The 5,983-nt window shown below is 37.2% G+C and overlaps 2 long non-coding RNA genes across 2 annotated transcripts; both read right to left on the bottom strand.

The window, feature by feature from the left end:
- Positions 1-706: 706 nt before the first annotated feature.
- LOC123059176 (uncharacterized) lies at positions 707-4,200 on the bottom strand. Its single transcript, XR_006427382.1, has 4 exons — positions 3,999-4,200; positions 3,076-3,118; positions 1,388-1,476; positions 707-752 (listed from the first exon to the last, which is right to left on the bottom strand). It is a non-coding gene; the product is annotated as an uncharacterized lncRNA (long non-coding RNA).
- A 356-nt stretch (positions 4,201-4,556) lies between these two features.
- LOC123059175 (uncharacterized) lies at positions 4,557-5,983 on the bottom strand. Its single transcript, XR_006427381.1, has 3 exons — positions 5,944-5,983; positions 5,467-5,575; positions 4,557-4,634 (listed from the first exon to the last, which is right to left on the bottom strand). It is a non-coding gene; the product is annotated as an uncharacterized lncRNA (long non-coding RNA).

Below are 5,983 nucleotides of genomic sequence, written 5' to 3'. Positions count from 1 at the left end.
CAAATATGGCCAACACTCCCGCATCCTTTGGTTGGAAGCCGCCTTTTCTCACCGGATCTAACATAGATACATAATTCTTCAAGAGCAAATTTCAGAGAAAATATAAAGCATGGCCTTCAGAGTGATTATGCAAAATATAAACGCATAGCCATCTTGAGATCCACAACAATGCATCAACGACTTTTTTCAAACCGCCATAACTTTGGCAAACAAACACTTGTTGATCATCCTTGTTAGTCATCCTGAGAAAGACCATGCCTCCACAGTGCGTTGTACAAATATTCCATGCTATCAAAGGCACTTCAGATCTAACAAAGATTCAAATGCCAAGCCTAACAATGAATAACAAACAATCACATTTCAAGAAAACTAAACTTGGATATGCACTTTGTTACTTCATTTTATAAACCGTTATAATTTCGTTCATTTATCTGATTTAGTTGTCCCAAACTCCCAATACATATTTAAACCTTGTTGTGGGTTTACAAGAAGACAAATGACAGATTCACAATAATGGGCTGGCCCAAGTTACTTGACCAGACGATGTTAATCCACTTACTTCATGACCATCCCCTCCTCCAATCTCTCACTCACCCTGTAGTTTCCACCGCATCACCGCTGCTCCTCTGCATCGGAGACACGACTTCAATTGCAAGATCCACTCCCGCACTCACAGATCTACTTCCTCCGATGTATGCATCGCGTCACCAGGTCTCACCAGGTTAGGCTACCTCAACCACTTCCAAGTGAACCTTCACAAACAACACAGTATTACGTCTAAAAGATATCTAGTAAATCCGGAGTATTTCAGTTTTGAGCTGATTTTTTTTCCTAGAGGCAAGGTCAAAGATAGCAAAGTTTTACTTTTGAAACAAAGGCAGCAGTGTAATTATTAGCCGTCATTAAAATCAATATTGTCTCATGAAAATGCCTACCCTGTTGACCCACTAATGGCAATTACAAAAATGTTTGGTTCATCACGCCTAATTCAAATTAGCTTCAATGCCTCATGTTTACTTCCATAGCCTGAACTGATAAATCACTGAAACTTCTTCTCTGCTAAACCTATGTCTACTTCCTAATCAACACCTGAGTAATAACATGGTAGATCGTCATACATGTTTATCTCATGTTTTCTTGATGTCTGAGTAACAGTATATGCATTTGTACTCTACAGTTTAAACAAGCTCAATGCCCTACTATTCTGGTTGATAGCTGACTGTTGAGTCATTGGCACTAAGGTTGCTAATAGAAAGGCGCACTTACAGAGAGTCCATGAACAAGATAGCAAGCAGAAAACATAACATAAAATAGAGATGTAATTCCCCTTTGTACTATGATGTATATGCTTGTTTAGGGCAAACCATATATCTTCAGAAATTTGTACCTTATCAGCTATTTGATTTGGTTACCGCAGTTCGGTCTTTTCCCTCTTGTGAGTTCTGCACCATCCTTACATGATTCATCAACAACCACCTAGAAACGATCAGCAGAAAAACAAAAATCAAAGTGAAATCAAATGGAATCGCATGTAGGTAGTAGCAAAGTACGATATATGCCACTCCATTGGCACTTTGCCTGTACACCATGCAACATCAAGTGAGGCATGAGCAATAAAGTGATCAGATACCAACATCATGTATTAAGCACAAATCATGAATCAATACCAGAGGACTAAATAGTGTCACCACCTCTGTACTAACAACCAAACATTTTTTAGAAGAACAGGGAGGCTCTAACAACCAACATTTTAGCATGTCATTTGTTTACCAAGCAAAACAACAATAGCTAAATCTCCCAAGAGCATACTTTCAGAGAAGCACAGTCCAGATCGTACACCCACAAATAAACGGCTTGGTTTTCAACTGGCATAATGATTTCCTCCCTACTACAAGCCTCTGCCTACAGCTTTAAACTGAACCGTCAAGTTAGCACGGCATTTTCTTTACAAAAGTATTGCTATGGCAGTCTAATTTCCCAAGGGCAGGAGTCTAATATACTTTCAGAATGTGCAGTTCAGATCATGTAGTTAGAAATAAAATTTATGGTAGTAACTCTACAGGACTTGCTATTCAATTATCTTTTCTAGTACCCATTTTGAACACGACAAAATGATTAGCTCCTATTATGTAAGGTCACACTATTTAAATCAAGAATTGCTCGCATTTCATGATTTTTTAGTTATCCTAGTAGTGTTTAGTTGCACATCAGGAGTATCACAGTTACAGCTAAAGAGGCATTGTCCTATCATAATTTAAATATCAGAAGCTGACGGCAGTAATGTAAATACATATGGTCGAGACATAATTTTGTAGCAAAACATGTCAGAGAGGCAATAGATTACATGTGAAGGCACCCACACAAGATTATTACAAGAGCAGACACAAGGATCAAAACACCAAGTAACAATTAGAATCTGTATTGCGAGCTCCATTCCCCCATTCTATTTTTGCTTGACATTCAAACATAAAACAAAGTAATTCTTTTTAATTTCCAAAGCACAGGTGAATATGACAATACAGCTTGTCAAACCAGTACATTGACTCATAGCTCTATGTCTAACATTCAAATCTAAAATTAAGTAACTCTATTTTGTTCTTAATGAAAATAAAAAGGACCTCAGAAAGCCCAAGTAGCACCAAAAAAATATAACGCGGGAGATTAAAAAAACACTGAAGCATCAGAGTAGGGAGTAATTATCAAATAGAAACAAAAGGAAAAGAAAAGCAAGAAGCTCCCTTCCCCCATCTGTTTTTGTTTTCTTTCACTTATATACACCAGACCAATAGACAAGCGCTTTAACTATAAAAAAACATAATTCCTAATTCAAGAACACAGTTGAATATTGGAGCACGACATACTACTCTTCGTAAAGTAAAACCAGGCATGTGAAGTCTCGATTGACGGTTGCTGCTTAGGAAGGATTCAATTATGCTATTGTTCAGTAGGTACATTACAAAGCCTGTTCATGCTAACAGTAGTAGATTCTTGTAATCACACTTCATGTTCTATTTTCTAAATAAATTAAATGATCTCGCTATAGTAGAAAACATACATGCTAGCTGACTGAATTACCTCGCAAAGCTTCTGTTCTTGCATTTCTACATCGCCCTTGGTGCTGAAAATATATAAAACATTAGGCTAACGCTTAACAAGATTTTGATACTTCAGGTGATAGGAACTATCTACACAAATATAGGATTATGCATATGGATAGTTAGCATGCAGCAGTCAGTTTCACAGGATGTTGCTGATGAGCAACCTATTGCTGCCCTTGTTCTCATATATCGGAACGTACACAGATCCATCGAGCAGAACCATCAGCTTGATGTCATTCATTCCTTGAGATCCACAGCAACATAATTTGACACACATATTGGGATTACTAACAAGCTGACCTCCAGATCCTTTCTGGATACACCAATACTCAGATTTTTTTTTCTTAGTGGGAACTACTAATATGAGAAGTTATCTGATACATAACACAATTACCACTCAATATAGGATAAATTGTTCCATGGGAGTATCTTCTAGCTTTTTTACTTTCTTTTGATCCAAAGTAGGCGCTGGGACAAAGTAAATCTTTAAACACTTCTGTAGTAAATTCAAAACAATAAGAAGTCGTTTAACTGGCAGAACATAGCATTATGAAAATATATAGCAAAGTCATTTTTGTGTATGCTGGTTGCAACATCGACACAACACATATTCTAGCAAACAGACCTATGTTCGACACATTCTACCACAAAGTGCCTGTCCAAAGATCCTACATTTTGGTACAGAGGTTGTACGTCACAAACCATCTATCCTATCATCAGTGTATGCAGTATGCAGTACACCATTTTCCATAGCTGGAAAGAGACCATGCATCATAATCTGGTCACAATATGTAGACAGAAGTGACAAAATAGGGAGGCACACCTTCACAAAACAGTTCTTAGTAATTATAGAATGCCCTCTATTAACTGAAGTAAAATCAAGCATGTATGTGTGCTCACTGAAATGTATATGCACCATTGCCGATTGAAACAAGATACACACAGCCGATTGATAACCGACAGTTGAATTATTGGCGGTCGAATGTATGTATGTGTCCCCCCTCGCCTCTTGTATGTATAAAGGACCAAAATGATGGTTTGTGTAGTGTAGACCGCTCAATTGTAAGCATCTTGTGTGCACCTGATACATAGTATACATATGATTAGTACATTTTATCAGCAATAGATGTGTACATGAGCTGAAAACAACTTCGAAGACTGCAGGAGTATATAAAACCTGTAACTGGTAGCCACAAAATAATTGTCTTTTCTCCCAAACAGGCCAGTTCGCTATGACCAGTTCATGCTCCACGATTCAGATGTGCCCGCCGAGAAGCTGCAAACTCGTACCAAGAAAAATGATCACAGTTGCTAGAGCCGTAAGTAAACAAAGAACGCTCTTAACAAAATAGTGTACCAAAATTTGCAATAAATCAAATGTGGTCAACCAACCAGAGCTAGGGCGATTTTAATTGCATAAACACGGTGTCAAGACTCAAGACTAACCAGCGGGAACATGCGGCGTCAATCGAGGTGAAGAAATAAACATCACCAATTCAGTTAGCATGAGACGTAAGTGTAGAGCACTCATCTTGGCTGTTAGAGACAACAAAAGAGAGAGGTTAACTATAAGTCTATCGAGTACCAATTGACATTTTAGTTGATAGCCAAGACTAAATGGCCTACATGATCTCTCTACTACCCAAAATCTTAAATTATCACCAAATCAATATCGTTAGCTAAGGATGGAAAAGACTAAGCAGACATTAAGCTACAGAATCGTCTCCTGGATTGTTATGAGCATAAGAACATGCTTTCTTTGCGATTTCAAATCTGTTTTTTTTGTTGTGGCAATACAATTCTAAGGCCGTAAATAAAAAATAGTACACTATTGTCTGGTCAATTTAAGATCTATACTGAATAGGTTGAAGTTCTGTCCGTACTACAAATCTCCACTTTTTGGGAAGCAGCAAACTTGGAATCGCCAATGAAGATTCAAACAGGAAGACAACTGCATATTTGACTTTCATAAAAACACTTCCTTATTTTGACCATTTATATATATATCAAGTATATACACCATCGACTCAATTTCAGTCTTCTTTAATCTCTAACTGAACCAAATAATAAAAGCTTAAGCTTAAGCATCCACACACATAGAAAATGCAAAACAAATCTCACATAAAACTATCCCAAGTCAGATACATACAGGGGAAACCAAGGTGAGATAATAATGTTTCTTATAGGAAACAATAGCCATAGGTAAGTACGTACATTATCCTCCTGTCAGAAGGTACTTAGTTTTGTACTTCAAGTGGTACTGGGACATGAAACTAAGCCATTGAAATTTTTGAAACAGAATAGATGATAACACCAATGTAGGCCATGAACAAAAATACAAAGAAGAACATAATCAAGCATAACCCACCTCGACCGAAGCAACGGTTGATCAACAGCAGGAACCTGAACCTCGTGATGCTAGACCATATATCTATGGTTACCCTTTTTATTTCCCCGGCCTAACCAGAAGTAGTTATCTGGACAAAATAGGGAGGCACACTTCAACAAATCAGTTCTTAGTAATTATAGAATTCCCGTATTAAAGGAAGTAAAATCAAGCATGTATGTGCTCTAACTTTCATAACTGCTACTAAACTCAGTAACTAACTTTACATACCAAAGTGTACAATTCTCAAGTCATCTTAAGCCAACAATGCCTTTTAGTAGAGCAATATATCAACATATCCATGATAGATGAGAAATGCAAATAATTTTGTCACACATCATAGCTGAAAAGTTCTATGCTACGATTAATAAGCAAATGAACTTCCAATAAGTATGCAAAGATGCAATGGCCAGGAGCTAATTTCGTTAATATTGTAATCTACTTCTGTAAAGAAAGAACCTCATCAACATTGTATTTTGATTCCTGCAGTCGTTCACTC

Source organism: Triticum aestivum, chromosome 3A (genome assembly GCF_018294505.1).
Source record: "Triticum aestivum cultivar Chinese Spring chromosome 3A, IWGSC CS RefSeq v2.1, whole genome shotgun sequence".
Classification (NCBI taxonomy): Eukaryota; Viridiplantae; Streptophyta; class Magnoliopsida; order Poales; family Poaceae; genus Triticum; species Triticum aestivum.
The sequence above is the reverse complement of the archived record's forward strand: the minus strand, read 5'-3'. Positions and strand labels throughout refer to the sequence as shown.